Source organism: Equus przewalskii, chromosome 20 (genome assembly GCF_037783145.1).
Source record: "Equus przewalskii isolate Varuska chromosome 20, EquPr2, whole genome shotgun sequence".
In the NCBI taxonomy this organism is placed as follows: Eukaryota; Metazoa; Chordata; class Mammalia; order Perissodactyla; family Equidae; genus Equus; species Equus przewalskii.
The window spans coordinates 39,261,478-39,278,569 of record NC_091850.1 but is presented as its reverse complement, the minus strand read 5'-3'; the positions used below and the strand labels follow the sequence as shown (position 1 = coordinate 39,278,569).

General features: G+C 36.1%; 1 protein-coding gene across 6 annotated transcripts in view; it reads right to left on the bottom strand.

Annotated features, from left to right (window-relative positions):
• The window catches only part of CDH12 (cadherin 12), a 936,971-nt gene that overhangs the window by 627,612 nt on the left and 292,267 nt on the right, over positions 1 to 17,092 (bottom strand). For all 6 annotated transcript variants that reach the window (XM_070587153.1, XM_070587154.1, XM_070587157.1 and 3 more), the window contains one exon: positions 14,584 to 14,663. The gene's annotated coding sequence lies outside the window, so the exon portion shown is untranslated. The remainder of the gene's footprint in view (positions 1 to 14,583; positions 14,664 to 17,092) is intronic.

The window sequence follows — 17,092 nt, the reverse complement described above, 5'->3', positions numbered from 1 at the left end:
TTTCTTAACTCTAGAATTTCCTTATTCAGCAATTGTTTCAAAATGTGGTGATAAGGATAGCTTGCCAGCTTTGTTCTCCTAAATACAAACATTTTAATAAAACTCATACAATTCCTTGCCACTGTTAACATTATTTCCTCTATAAGGAAAGAGATCTTTTTATAGTAAAAGTGTAGGAAGGACATACTCCTAGTGCCTTTGAGTACCAACCTTCCAGGTTTTGTAAAGAAGCAGTAAAGTGTTTGTCAAGGTTTGGCACTGGGGCCCAGAGGTGGAAGCACAGCTCTGTTCAACCCAGCTTTCCCCCTCTTGCATGTGAAACTGCCTGGATCCCATTTATGTAGACAAACCATTGTCATGGCTCATAAAATGGCCGTGGGATGGTGTTTTAGCCTGCTAGCGCTGCTATAACAAAGTGTCACACACTGGGTGGCTTAAACAACGGAAATTCACAGTCTCACAGGTCTGGGGGCTAGAAATCTCAGATTGGGGTGTCATCAGGGCTGGCTTCTTCCCATGAGGGAAGGATGTCCCAGGCCTCTCTCCTTGGCTCGTAGATGGCAGTCTTCTCCCTGCGTCTCCACATCATCTTCTCTCTGTTCCTGTGTCCAAAGTACTTCTTTGTATAAGAACACAAGTCATATTGGATTAGAGCCCGCTCTAACGACCTCAGCAATTTAATTACCTCTGTAAGGAAATTATCTCAAGTCACACTCTGAGATAATAGGGGTTAGGACTTCAGAATAGGAATTTTGGGGGGTGAGAAAATTCAGCCTAAAACAGATAACATTCCTGATTATTGGAAGCTGTGACCAAGAGATGGTTTTGCAGAAGCAGAGATGGCAGGTCCATGGATATTTTCCTCTCACCTCCAGAATTCAGTGTGCTGGGTGTGCAAAAGAGATAGAGAAGGGCAAGTAATCTATAAAGAGACATCCAGTGACGGTAACAAGACTCAATTTACCTTCACAAACTTCTTTCTAGACAAATACCACACTCTAATCATGTAACTCACCTATTCCAAATGATTTTCCGATTCCTAAAACTTTTCAATTTTTCACTCCTCTACTATTATGCACTCCTGTCTTAAATTTGTCAAAATATTGCTATTTCTTCTAAGTCTGTCTCAATGTCTAACTCTTCCAGGGTGTCGTTATTCCCACATACCTGTACTGTAGACCAGCTTTTCCTCCTCTGCTTTCCTCAGAAGTTAGCAATACTTTGTGTTTTGTCATCATGGCATTCCTTTGTTTGGTACACTCGTATGACCACTGATCACACAGAAGATCCAAATTCCTCACTATGACCAACAAGCCCTGTAACATTTGGCTCCTGACAATCTCTTGGACTTCCTCCTCTCGCTCACTCATGTTGTTCACCCACTCCAGTCATTATGGCATTCTCTTCTGTCCCTCTAGTATATCAAGCTTGCTCCTCCTGGGTGCCCTCATTAGCTCTTCTCCTCCCCGGTAAACTCTCCATGCATGTGGTCATATCACAAATTCCTCCTGGTCATTCATATCTTGGCTTAAATGATTTCCAGACAGTTTCTCTGACCACCAATCAGAAGTGAACTCCCAGTGTCTCCCTAATACATCAACTTGTTTGTTTGACTTTATTGGGCTTTATTAATCTCTAATCATTTCTTACACATAAATAATTTATTTGTTAATCTTATGTCACTCTCAATCACAACGTAAACTCCAAAAGAGCAGAAAAATATCAGGATTGTTCAACACTGTTCAAAGGCAATCAAATTGGTGCTCGAAATACATCAGGGAAAACTGTCAGATAAATGAATGAACCAACGGATGAATGCACATAATAAATTTCATTCAAGCATCAATGAATATATACATGCTAGACACTATACTTCTATACTTGGCGCTGAGAATAGGTTTAAGGTTCAGGGAGCACACATTATTTCAAATATGTCATTATCCCTGGCACTAGAATAAAATTTTTAAATTAGACAGAGAAGATTCAATTTCTCCATTCTTTTAAATCATTTTTTTCATAATTTTGATTTGGACCTCCATCTGTGTATGTGTTTCCTTCAATACCTTCTCTTATAGGGAGTTATTTCCACATTTCTAGTTCAGCTACCCATACAATGCAAATCAAGAAATACAAATATGTGACAGTTTCAGCAAGATTGGAACCAAGTTGTAATCTCTGCTTTCTCTAGTCTAAGTAGTGAAGTTTTTGAGTGTTCATTTCTTCATCCAAAACAGTAGTCTGTACAGTAATCATGAACCACATGCATGTAGCTATCAAGCACATGAAACGTGGCAAGTTCAACTGAGGAACTGAATTTTCAATTTCATTTAATATTAGTTAATTTAAGTTTAAATTTAAAACTTGGAGCGGTGTCAAAGATTTCCTATAAGAAAAATTTGAAAATTACTTTGTTGATAATGTTAAATTTACTTCCTATTAAAAAAATACCATTCCATTATGTTCCTATTATGTAACATGTAAATCCACCACCACATGTGATATAAGGCCTGATACTACGCGTGCCTTGGCATCTGAGGAAAACCAGGAGACTTCGAATGTCCTCAAGGCAAGTTCTCCTCCCTAATGTGTTCTGACCAATAAGATCCCCTAGTCAAACAACCTTCATGGTCACAGGGAGCTGGCACAATGCCTGATTATCCCTGAGGAGCAAATGTCAGCTCCCTGACAGCCTGGAGGATGATTGACACAAACCAATCACAGTGCTCCTGCAGGAACCAGAGATCATCTCATGCCCTTGTTAATATGAAGCCTGTCTACCACAGCCCTTGCTTGTTCATTCCTCCCAAGCGTAACCCCCATGTGTCCCTGTACAGTGCACTGTCCTCTTGCCCTGGACTGCGAGTTTATGTAACTAATAAGCAGCTGTAAATCTCATCTGTCCTGTGTCAGGTGTTGTGTTTTTAGCCATTGCTATAACCTTGGGCAGAAATCCCTCCTTCACCAACAAGGTGAAAAGAAGAAAATCAAAACAAAAATATTTGATCATGATAAGTATTCTCTCCTTATGGGCAATAGTTTATATATGTTCAGAGTTTAAATTCAGAACTTATAAATAATATCCCCATCCAACAGTCTGTTAACATCATCAATAACCAATGTTTCTTCTTTTTCATAACTAATGCTCTTTATATGCATATAGTTTGAATAATAAAAAAATTGCCAATATCACTCAGTTTTGCTCTACAAAAACAGCAGTTATGAATGGTTCAACTTAAGATTTGAAGAAGATTTTTTTAACACTAAGTATCAGTGTATAAAGATAGCATGTTGGTTCACTGAGCAGTTGTTGTCCAGCTTCTTTCTAGTGCTGCTTTAGTCTGGGTGTGTGTAGGTGGGCAGGAGGGGAGGGGGCAAAGTGTGAGCTTGTGAAAGTCCTTTAAGTGAGTAGGGCTGTAGCTGAGAAACTGACAGTTTTGTAGCGTATATGGTTTAGCGTGGAGTACAGGATGGAGAATCGCCTTCTCAGATATATAAGGTCAGGATAAAGTCATCACGAGAATTACTTATCACTGTTCTGGAAACACAGGGAGTACTCTGGATAATGTTAGAGAATTCAATTTAAGACATATAAATATCCCAGAGACCTTTATGCCAAGTTTCAATATTCCCTAACTTTGAGAAGACTTGTACTGTTATGAAATAAACTGCAATGATAAATAAACCATCAGAAGGCTACAATACAGCATCCTGCACTATGGAAAGGATTCTGGCTGCAAAAAGGAAAATCCCTTTTGCACAAATGAAGAAGCAGTTATCCTATATTTCACCCTCTGTCAGACCCAGGGGAAACACACAGGACATATGCTTTCCATCTAGTTTCCAACATGTGCTTAGATGACAGGCATCCCTGAGGGGCAAGAGGAAGAATGAATTTCAAACAATGTGGAAGGAGGGAATAAATATCATGCTTAAAAAAATGAATTTCTCCATCTGTCTCACCGTATGCAGCAAAAACTTTAAAGGAGCCTACTGCTCTTCATAGAACATTCCTTAAAAATGTTCCGTGAGAATCTCAGAACATTGACTATGTTAATAGGCTATTCATGTCTAGGAAAGAATTAGTAAACGCTAGAAAAAGAGGATATACTTTTGTAGATATTAATTGAATTGACAGGGTTATTCGGCAAAATGTGTTTTATATGACTACTCTATTATTTCCAAGGAACATTGTGTCTGTCCACAGTTTAAGTAGCAGCTTCCACAGGGCAGCGAAATCTTGCTGTGGAGAATGTATGAAAAGAGCCTGACCAGTTGAGAGATACACACACACACACATATACTTGTCTCTCTCTCTATATATATATATATATCAGAAGTAGGTGTTCATCTTAAGACATTTCATGAACTGAATGATGAAGTAATTAGGAGAACAACATAAAGAATACATTTGGAAATACGAGAAAAACAAAGTTCAGAAAAAACAACCACTAAGAATACAGCAGAATTTATGAAAAAAAAAATAGATATAGAAACTGAGTATGAATCTCTCAAATGTCAGCAATGGGAGTTAGCCGGCTTGAAATTGAAAGGGACCCATGGCTTTCTGGTATAAAAAAATATAGAAGAAGGAGGACATTCCATTCCCTCCAAATCCCAGAGAAAAACAAAGGAAAACATAACTTACTTATTAAAAACCACTTACCTTGGTTTATTACAGGTCAGACACTGTTCTATGTATTTACAAATAATATATACAAATATCAACTCACATAATCCTTCAACAACATTATGAGATGCACACTACTCTTAGATCTATAATATTCTATATTATAAATAAAGTAATTGAGGCATGGAGAGGTTATATAACTCACCCAAGTTCACACTACCAATGAATGGCTGTCCTGGAATGGAACCCAGAAAATGCAGTAGAAGGTCTGTGCTTATAACTTCTACAGTTTGGTGCCACATCTCCATCTAAATGCTGGAACCTAAACTATCCAGGCAACTCAAAAAGGCCCAATGGAGTAGACATTACTTTGTTAACCATATGGTGACTGATGCATTTTGTCCTAATTTTGATGACATAAAAGGTTTTTTTCTGGCTTTGAGTTACGTGTTCTAGGAAAAGTGGTGATACATAATGTAGATTTATTTTGATCTGTGTCACTTTGTTATAATCTTTCCTTAATAATTTGAAATGTGTATGACACATTTTTTTTGTGAATTTTGAACCATGAATCACAAGTGTGTCTCTGTTTGCTTTAAAATAGCATAAAATTCCAAATGGTTTAAAGACAAACTATTACACCTAAATAATCTGCATGTCGCCCAATATTTTAGCTGCATGGTTTGCTGCAATAATATCTGTGAGAAAGTGGTACCCTCCAAGGGTGCTCTTATAAGGAAGCGGGAAAAGGGCCACACCATTGAAACTCAACCCAGCAAGGCTGTAGGATCAAGAGACGGTGCAGAAATCCTGAGAGTGGTTTTGGAATAAGATAAAAGGTCGCAACGAAACTCACAATGGTGGTAAGAGTTGATGAAACTCTGTGTTGCCAAAGGAGTTGCTTATAAAAATCAAGGGATGTTATCAAGAAATGATGATAGAGGTTTTCTAACCACAGAATACGAAACACAGTACATCACTGCCAGGGTACTGGAACTGCCTAAAATGGCTGGATCCAAACTCAATTACTGGGGTACTCTAAAGTCTCAACAGGAGTCAGGGTATGACAATAGCAGAAATGAGTAAAGCATTTCAGGCATCTACCCACCCCAATCACCAAAGCTAAATAATGAGATTTTTATAGGGTTAGAAGCCATGCTGTATCCTGATTATAAACCAAAAAGGCAGCTCCCTCAGATTTATCATAGATACAAATTACAACCTTTCCTACGATCTTACCTTGCTCTGATTTTCCAAGAACCATATCTTTGTGACATCCAAAGATCAGATATAAATTTACTTTGAGGTTTCTCATAAGACAGTTCCATTAATAGGATATATAGTAATTAAGTTTGAAAAGTCCTTATACCTACATTATCAAAAGTAGTCTTTTAAACTTCATCTACCTATATTTTCACAAAGGGCATTTATTAAAACAACATTGAGATATTATATATTATTTAAGATTAGTTTTAGCCAGTGCCCCCAAATGATAAGATGTCACTTGTCCTATGCATTCTTTTCATAGTGGCATGGATTGCTATGTCACAGATTATATTTGCAGTAAGATTTAGATATAGAATGAAAATCTCATGTCTTTGTTTTCAGAATTGATATGACTTTTATCAAGAGCAATCCTTCCTCCAGTTTTAGATTTTGTTAGGTCCAAAATTTACAGTAATTTGTGAAGATGAATGTCAGTATTTTGGGTGTGTTATTCCATCTTTTCCATCCCTCCCTTGGCTTGTATTTAAGATAAAATGGGCTCACGTGACCCTTAGAGTTGGGAGGAAGAGGACTTCCTGGAACTGTGGTGATCCTGCATTGTAGGGTGGCTGGCATCTCTGAGGTATGTTGAGTTCAGTTGCTTCCTTAGGGATAATTGTTACATCTTATTGATATTTTTGGCCAATAAATATGTCAACCTTTCTTCTCAATTCAGCCGTGCCCTTTCCTCAGTTAACCATGCTGCTCCAACCTCATAATTCTCCTCAGGCTGCAGATTTTCGGTGTGGCCACCTTGTTGTCTTCTCCAGTGCCCCAAAGCACTGATAAGGACTCCCTTGCCCTCTGTTGTGCTTAGCTCTACTCATTCAATGGATCACCTTTCACATCTTGAGATAAATTGATTGCTACTCTCCCTCATGTCCATCTTACATGTTTCCCCATAAAACCAGCCCGCAGTAAAGAAAAGAAATTTCTTTTCCTTTCATTATGTCATATTTTCTCAATCAGTAACAGGGCGATAAGCCTCATGGCTTAGCTGTTGTTGAAAGCACCACTTGTGCTGATGTCTTACCACTCCAAGCTTTCATCCTCACTGAAATATAAAAGAGAAACTTCTTGATTTCATTCTCAACACCTATTCTCAATACTAAATGGGAGTTAAAGATATTTAGAAAATCTATTCTTTCTCCACATTCCTTTCAAGCTTCTGCCTTGATGTTGAAAATTAACTCTGCCTTTGTTTTACTTTCAAAGCTCTCTCATCAAAACTTTGCTCACCAGTCTATTAACCCTGCTCTTGTCAATGTAAACAATGGAATCCACATTGTGAATTCCAATGGTCTGTTCTCAGTCCTGATCTTTTTTGATTCATCAGCAGCACTTGACCCAGTTGAACCACTTCCCTCACTTCATTTCAATCAATTACTCTTCTTGCTGCTCCTCTTGCACTGACCACTTTTTCTTTTTCAGTCTCTCTTCATTTCTCTTCATCTCTCTGACTACTGTGCCCCAGAGATTAGTTCTTGGATCCCTATTCTTTTCTAAACTTGTTCCATTAATGATCTAATCCTGTATGGAGTTGTTTAAACCCATTTTGTTGTGAGAATAGAGTAGTGGTTACGAACATGGTCTCCAGCACTAGACAACCTGGGTGTGAATCCCAGTTCTGTCATTCACCAGCTATGCAATCTTGGAAAACTACTTTACCCACTTAGCCTCATTTCCCTCATCTGCAAAATGAGGATCATGTTAATAGTGCCTGTCTCATAAAGTTGTTATGACGATTAAATTAAATGAGCTAATGCATACAAAATGCTTAGAACAGCACCTGATAGACAGGGGTACTATGCAAGTGTTTGTTAAAAAATAGACGTAAGTTAAATATCAGAGAATTTATATACTAGAGTGAATTTGCCTCTGAATTTCATGTGAATATATCCAACTGCCAGTCAACATTTCTTCTTAGATGTCCAAAGGCAGCTCCAGACTTCATGTGCTCAGTTAATGGCAAAACCATCCTCCAATTGCTCAGGGCAGACATCATAGAGTCACTCTGGAGCTCTCTTATTTTCTCATGTCACACATATGACATGCCCCCAAATCATTTTGCCTCAATCTCCCTACTTCTCACCATTTGGTCTGCTGTACTTCTGGTTAGTGTCATTACACACCTGGGTCATTGTAGCCGCCTTAAAAAGGGTTCCCTAATTCCACTCCTGTGCCCTTATAGTGCATCTTCAATGCCTCAGCCAGAGAAGTCCCCTTAAAAGATAAAATGCATCATGGTACTGCTCCACTCAGGTCCATCCAACGCCTTCTAATCTCACTCAGAGGACAAACAAGGTCCGTACACTGCCCTCCAAGGCCTGTACACTGCTCTCCAAGGCCCGCTGTCTATCAGAACTCGCTTCCCACAGTCCTCCCCACTCTCTCAGCTTCCGCCACTTTGGTCTTGGTGCTGGTTTTTGATTGTGCACTTCAAATGGCTCCCCCTTGGAGCCTGGAAGTTTTTAGTTTGTTTTGGAATGCTCTTCTTCAGATATTTTCATGGTCGCTCCCACATCTCCTTCAAGGCTTCTCAAATATTATTTTATTGAGAAGATCTTCTCTAATCATGTTTTTAAAATTTGCAAAATACTATTTCCCCTTTCCTCTGTAACACAGAACCGTCCTCTCACTCTTGCCAGCTCATCTTCTGCATAACATTTACCATTTTCTATAAACAGATTTCTCCATAACTTAAATATTACATGCTTTGTTTGCTTTCACTCTCCTCACTAGACTCTAAGTACCAATGTGACTAGTAATTTTTAATATTTTTCACAAATTTATCCACGACCCAGAGAAGAGTTCTTTGTGTATATGTACACAAAGTAACATATAGATTGTTTTCAATAACTATTTTTGAGTAAATTAACCCATGAATCTATGTCACCTCGCCCCCAAGCATTGGATGCTTTATGTAAACTAGGGAGAAAATTAAGGAAAAAGATCAAGAGAAAAAGTGACTTATTTTTGTCTTTATGTCACCCACTCTACAGAGGCATTTGAAATATAAAAGAACATTTTAAAATGTTACATTTAAAAATACATTTAACATATAATATCATTTGTCTCGAATATATCCTCCCTACTTAATAAGCATTTAAATAATAATTCATACATGTAGACATAGAGGCAAATACTTGATTTTTTTAAAATGGTAGCTTATTGTTTTTTAGCAGATCTTGGAAACCATGATTTTATGGTTAAATAGGTGCTATTATGAAGTCAAAAGTGACGTAGTCTATCCTTACTCCAAAAATATACAATATGCTTCCCCCATATATTTATCATAGCACTAGTCTTACTTTATGTAGCAAAGAAGCCTAGCTGAGTCTCAGAGTTCCAGGTCCTCCTTCTCTGGAGTTATTGCTGGTAATTCAGCACAGTATTTTTAGAAACCAGATAAAGGAACAATTAAATACAATGATACACAAAACAATAAAGCTATCTTACTATAAAATCATTATGCCAGCTTGTATCAAAGCATATGATACTTAATCACCTTTCCAGAGGAAGGAAAGTGGTAGCTAAAAAGATATTTGAACTAAATTAGAATACTATAGCGTTGCCTGCCAAATGGAAAGAAACGTTATTTGTCCCAAGAATGGCATGTAGAATAGAGTACACCCAGTGCAGAAGTAGCCCAAATTCCAATATCTGCTATGTTAGTCTAGTTGTTTTCAAAGATGGAGCAGTTGTGCCTTTCTAAATGTCAGATGAAATCATGTTCAAATATCAACACAAAATGCATTTCAATGCCAAACACAATTATATATTTTTCATTATCAGCCACTCTGGATTAGCCACACCATAGCTCCCTTAACTAAAATAGACAATTATGTAGTGGCTACATTAAAATAATAATTTTCAAAGGATATTTGATATTAAACTAGGGAATCAGAAACTGGAACCTATTTGGGTCTCCTTAATAAGCTCATAATTATCCTCGAATGAGTGATTTTATTCTTCTCTGCTCTAGTCTGGTGTTTTTATAAAATTGCCATGTTCAGTTATACCATGAACCTGATATAAAAGAATACTGAGAAAATTAACAAATGAGAATTTTTCAAAAGCTTTAAAATTTGATCAAAGTTCCAATTTTCAACAAAAATGAAACCTCTCACTGTATACGATTTACTCATTTGCATCCAAAGACCTTTGATGAGAATAATTTTTCAAATATAAACAATTAGTAACAGGCCATTTGTTTACTAAATGTTTTAGGAGAGATCCAGCTGTCAGTCTCTCCTTCACTTGACTAATCTGAAGTTCGAATTTCCTCATGACATTTCACGATTTAAAAATGTTTAGCTCAACAAGAAGGTCTTTTTGTATTGGATATATTAAGGGTTTTTTTTCCCATATACTATCCAAGAAGAAACATGTTTCGATCTAAAAAAATGATTAGCGTTTCCATATCATTTGACTTCATTTTTAATATACCCTAGAAATATATCTTATCACTTAATTTATTTTGATGTGGATGGGGCCCTTTTTTAATCAACTTTAAAATTATGTTCTGCTGACTTGTAAATAGCAGGTCAATGCTAATTGAGAGGAGCCTTAAAAACTGTGACACCTTTTATGCCTGCACAGAGATTCCAGGCTCTATATGTTCTAATCTTTGGCTTCCCAATATTGCCTTTATGAGGTTCAGAAGATGAATGCTCATTGCTTTTAATCCTTACTATGATTTATGAGCCTCTTGGTATCCTGTCCCCAGAGCAGCTACAACTGTGTGGTTGTTCTGCCTGCTGCTTAAATTACACAGACATCTGCAAAGTAAATTATGGATTGTTGTCCCATAGACCATAATCAAGCATTCTCTTCATCTCTCCTGCAGGATTGTTTTTATTAGAACAAAAACAACATGCATTTCCCCTTGCTTATGTACTGAAGAAATTTTAAGCTAACCTGACTGATAGCACAATCACCTAGATCGTGATCTGCCACATAACATCAAAGCAGGATGACATATACACAGGATTACTTTAAAGCTAGAAAAAACAGCTCCCATTTATTTATTTCTCTCTTCTTTATTTAAAAAATACCATCTTTAGGTTCACGGAAGGAAACTGACCTTTAAAATTAACTAAAAATATGTGCCATGGAATGAAGACACAAATAAGTGACCTTTGAGTCTCTGAGTGTGCGAGATTTTAAGAGCATCTTGTGGCCCATGGCTCTTTAAACTAAAAATTGAGGAAAAAAATAGAAAATTACATACAGGAAAATAAATGGAAGATCAGTGTATCTTTTTTAGATTTTGTTTTTCTTCTACTGATGTCCCTTGTAGTAAACCTGTTTTAATAATCCTGGAAGCTTACAGCAATCATGAGCAACTGGAACAACTCTTGCTTCTGCATAAAAAGCCTAGCAGAGTCTGAGTTGAAATAGCCAACTCCCTCTGTATTTTCCTTTCCTTTCTGTTCTTATTATCCTGTGTAGATGATGAATCATAATTCCCAGTGACAAGTCCATTGTGTAATCCTAACAGGCCTGTCTCAAATGACTAACCTTTGACAATTACCAAAAATTAGAAATATCCCAGCATTTATTTTCTTCAGATGTGCTAATTGCAACCCAAACAATAACCCATCAGGGAAAACCACACTAACAAAATGTATAAAATGATTTCTAGTAATGCCTTACAAAGTGCATTTCTTTTTTAAACAGATGGCTCTGCAATTCATTTTCTGAACCCTATTGTCAACTCAGCAGGGTGTTGTGAGCACTAAAATCAGAAATGCTCAAATCCACTCCTGGCTGAGCAGATCTATTGCTCTCTCTGTGTTTCCATCAGTTTCTGTTTCACCTCATCACTGCTGAGAGGTGGTGTTCTCTGAGTGTCAGGACCTGATATTCATACCAAGGCTCTAAAGACTGTTTTTAAAGATAGATCTTAGATTTGTTTACCTCTGTGTCAGCTTCTGTGTTCATTTCCAGAACTTTCTTTTTGCAACTGCAGTTTGCCTCCTTGTCCTCATGAAATGAAATATTAAAGGAATCCTAAAAAACCCTAAACTATTTAAATATATCTCTAAAGAAACAAATGTTTTGAATATTGATTACCTACAATTCATTGTCTAAGAAATTACAGGGGATAGACACAAATAAGATGAAACTGAAGCTTCCACAAGATTAGACAACTATATATAAAAAGATAATCTCCCAATACATTGCCAGCAATCATTTTCTTAAACACACACACGCACATGCCCCTGACCAGGTTATTTCTCTACATTCATAAGCAGCAACAACAAATAAAGCTCCACAACACATGAAACATGAATCCCACAGCCCAGATGTGCTTTTACATTCATTCAAGGTTCTTCATCATCTGGGCCTCATATTCTAGATTTATCTACCAACTACCCCCATAGCTGATATACACTGCATTCTTTATCTCCCCAAATAGTTTAAAATTCACCAAACATGAAATAATATTACATATCGTCATGCCTTTTATACATCTATACCCTCTTCTTTACTTATTTGTATCCACTTCTCTTTCAAGTCCAGCTCCAATGTCTCTTTTCTGTGTTTCCCCTTCCCTTTCAACCATAACATGCAGAAGAAATCCCAGCCCACTTCTTCTCTACAACCATAGCATCTGTCATATTGGACCAAAAAAGTATTCTACATATTATGAGAGTACTCTGACCATATGTAAAAAGAGTGATTTCTTTCTCATTTTTGCACGATTTATAATAAATTAATCTAACTACTTGTTAGGCAATCACAGATATAATTGATAAGTGAGTAGAACAAACGGTCCATTTTGTAAAATTTTAAAGGAGAAATAGATTTCTCTTCCTTAGATTGGTCAAAAAAGAGTTTATGAAAGGAGATGGTGAGATTGTAAAGGCCCCAGAACATTACTCTATTCAAAATTAAATTAATGAAAGATAAATATTTTAATACTAAGTTTATTTGGCTTGACACCTCTATCTTCAATATTCTTGGATATTACTCCTTATTTTATTATATCATTCCAATGAGATCACTTTCAGGTCTATTTTCATATGTGAAGCTTATGAATACCCTTACATTAAAAGGAAAACAATTCTCTTCAAATGTCCTCTGCATTAATTTGAACTCTTTCCTGAATGAAAACAAGTGAACATTCTAATTTCTTTAAATTTACCCTTTCTCAAGTTATTATCTTTAAACTATTCTTATGTAAAATGATTATCAAACTCTTATATATTTCTTTTTATCTTTGGTTATAGCACAGAGACACCTAAAGGACCTTGAGAAGAGTGTGCTCCTTTTTTATTTGGATCTTTGGATGTTTAATGCTTCATCAAGCTTTAAAGAAAAAGATACAAAGTCCTATATTAATAATTAGAATGGTGTGCTATTACTTTTTTATTCCTCATACTTGCATTGCAGATAATATTTATGTTGATGAAATCATGGTTTTCTAAGAAGGACAAGTTGCCAGTTACAAGAATTAAATTTGAAATATTAACCTCTCTTACCCTATCAATCTGAGCATAAGATCTGGAATGAAACCCCGACTCCAAAATTATTCAAGATAGAGATTTAAAAATTAGTCAAAGTTTCCATAAAATGCAAAAATTATACTAAGTAAGATATTTTCTATATGGAAATTTTGAATATTGATGAGAACAAACTGGAGGATAAAATAGATGACAACAGGGATTAGGAATCAATAGTATTTGAGATACAAAATGGTTAATTTCATTTCACACTTTTAATCTTGAAAAATTATATCTAAAATTTGTATAGATTTTACTCAAATCTGACACTTGAAGTTATTTGATAGTTATAAAACTAGATTCATGGGTAATGCTTTTTGAGTAAATGTATCTCATAAAAGGAAAGTTAAAAACAAAAGGAAAAGATTTTTCTACTTATTAAATATGAGTATGCAGAGAAAGTTTGAATGAATATCACAGTAAGACCCATAAACCCACAGCAGTGTAATTAGATGTTTGCCTTATCTCTTTAACCTTTCTTTCAGAGCTATTATATAAACGGTTAATCTTAATTGATCACTGATTGAGAACTGAAAATACAAAGCTTGTTTTGACTATACTCTACGAATAGACGCCACAATTACCAAGTAGGCAGTGTCGAAATCTCAGGGTTTAGATTCCTGCCATGCACAAAGGAACAGCAGCCTACAATTGCCTGCCCAAGAAACAATTGAACTAGACTCTGTCATATTAATATTAATAAAGATAAGAAAATTTGTGACATTGTCTCTTTGTTTCTGGTGTCAGAGCTTCATCGGAGGTTTGCCTTTGAAATGAAACATATCCAATTTAACAAAAGTAATATCCACTAATTATGAGGGAGTAGGCAAAGTGTCACCAAAAAAAGAACATAAAAAGAGAAAATCAATTTCTGTCTTTAGAAGGCACATAGCCACCAGGTCTTCCCAAATCTGCATGTAAATTGAAACAGTGTGAAAAAATGCAATAAAGAAGCTTAAAAATATAGAATTCTTGATAAGAGAAATGATTGCTTAAGTTTCATGATTTTGTCACATTTATGTCAGCCACTTCCTGTAAGTATATAAATATTTGAATATTCTGATCTCTAATGAAATCAGTATTTTTAAAAGTAAAGAAGTTTTAAAAAGAATTTGAATTTTGAGGTATTTATTAAGGGGTGAAAAGTGTATGTCTTGATGATATTTAAATGTCACCTACCTTTAAAAAGTCTGGCATTCTTTATAACTCCAAAGTGCTACTGAGTTCCAAATGGACTATATTCCCAAATAGAGCCAAAGCTGGAAAGACAAACATACACAAAGTTTTAATGTCAAATGTTTTTTCTAATATATATTTATTTTAGAATATTTTCCATTTACTTAAAAGCTGCAAAGATAGTTCAGAGTTCTTGTATAACCCACATGCAATTTCTCCTATTGTTAGCATTTTACATTATAATGGTTCATTTGTCACAACTTTTGATACACTGATACACACAATCAAATGAACCCATATTGACACATTATTCTGATTTCATTAGTTTTTCTCCTAATGTCCTTTTTCTGTTCTGGATGTCACAGTGAATTTAGTCTTCATAACTCCTCAGCCTCCTATGGACAGTGGCAGCTTCCCAGACTTTCCTTGTTTTTGATAACCTTGAAAGTTTTGAAGAGTAATGATCAGACATCTATAGAATGTCCCTCAATCGGAATTTGCCTTATTTTTTTCTCATGAATAGGGGGAACGGAAGGTCTAATTTTTTTTGTTAGATTGGTTTCTGGAGGAAGACCACTGAGGTAATGTCATTCTCATCACTTCATATTAAGGGTGCATGTCCCCAGCATGACTTTTGCTTTTCCTTTTCATACTGTCTTTGGATGCAAGTCACTAGACACAGCCCACATTCGAGGGTAAGGAGTTAAGTTCCACCTTCTTGAGGGGGAAAGATCTACAAAATTTATTTGAGGGGCCAGCCCATGGCCTAGTGGTTAAATTTCTGTGTGCTCCTCTTCTGCAGCCCAGATTCCCAGGTTCTGATCCCAGGTGTGGACCTACTCTACTTGTCAATCATGCTGTGAAGGCATCCCACATACAATGTAAAGGAAGATTGGCACAGATCTTAGCTCAAGGCTAACCTGCCTCAAGCAAAAAAACAGAGGAGGATTGGGAAGAGTTGTTAGCCCAGGGCAAATCTTCCTCACCAAAAAAAAAAAAAAAGAAAGAAAATTTAAATTCTTCTGCAAGAAAGATTTGTCTATTCTCCCCATCTGCTTCTTTGCTTGCTTGTGTATTCAGTCATTCACTCACTCAGTCAGTAATTTATGTTTATCAGTGTGAACTCAAAGATACTTATTTTGTATTGTATTATAACCCAATACTAAACTATTTATTTTTTTGCTCTAATTGTTCCAGCTTTGGCCTTTATGAACTCTTTCACTTGACTCTGTGACCTTTTGACATACCACAATTAGTCTGTTTACTGAGCACTTCCTTACATTCTGGCACTACAAGATGGTTCATGCTAATCTTATATATTCCCCACCTCAGCCCTAGACTCAGCATTATCTCTTGTTCCTTTATTGGTGAATGGTAGAAATCAGCATCTGGGCCTTAGGTGTGTTCCTTGATGCTGGGGTGCCATTGATTCTAATCCCTCTCAGCTCAGTGGACCGAGCTGGGAAATATATGTATTCATACTAATGTGGATATGCACATATCCATAATTGTTTCTATGAAGCCAAACATTACTTAATACTGATATCTCTGACTCTAATCCCATAACACTTTTCAAATAAACAGCATCTTTGGTATAATAGAGTATATTATTGAAAACACATCTTACATTTCTGTTTGAAATATTCCTTTCTGAGTAATATATCAGATTGACTAAAATAGATGCCCATACAAGTGAGAAAATACGTGTCTGGTGCCTGATTCTGAAGAATTTTTGAGAAAGCCCATGGACATTTGTTATCATTCATCCCTATTAAAGTTCATCATGCTTGAAAAAGGAAAATAGGCTTTAATAATATTGTGCACACAGGCACAGCTGCCTGATCGATTTTTGCTGAGTGTCATACAATGAAACAATAAAAAGAGCATGAGGAAATATAGATTACTTAATAAGAACTAACATATTTTCTTCTGTTGATGCATCTTATTACTGTGTCTGTATTTTCATATGGTTCAACTTTTCTTTTTAAAGACAAGAAGTGTGAGTTCTATCAATTTTACCTATCTGAGAAATTTTATTTTTAATGAACTTATAATATAATTAAAATTAATATCTACATATTAGCCATTATAACCAAATGGCAATCAGAATACTTATAAGTCTTTCATCACTATCATGAAAATTGGGTGAAAAATATAGATAATAATAGGCTAGATTCATAACTGCTATTTTCTAGAAGTAAAATCACCAACTCTTTTTATCACTCTGTTATTCTGGTATTATAAACTCTATGTTTGTGTTCCCCTAAAATTCATATGTTAAAACGCTAATCCCCAGTGTGATGGTATTTAGAGGTGAGGCTTACGGGAGGTCACTAGGTTATGGCGGTTAAACCCCCATACAGGTTAAACCCTCCTGATGGGTTTAGAGCTCTTATAAGAAGAGACAGGAGAAAGCTTGCTTCTGTCTGCTCTCTACCACATGAGGATACAAGGAGAAGACGGCCATCAGAAAAGCAAGAAAAGCATCCTCACCAGGAACTGAATCTGCTGA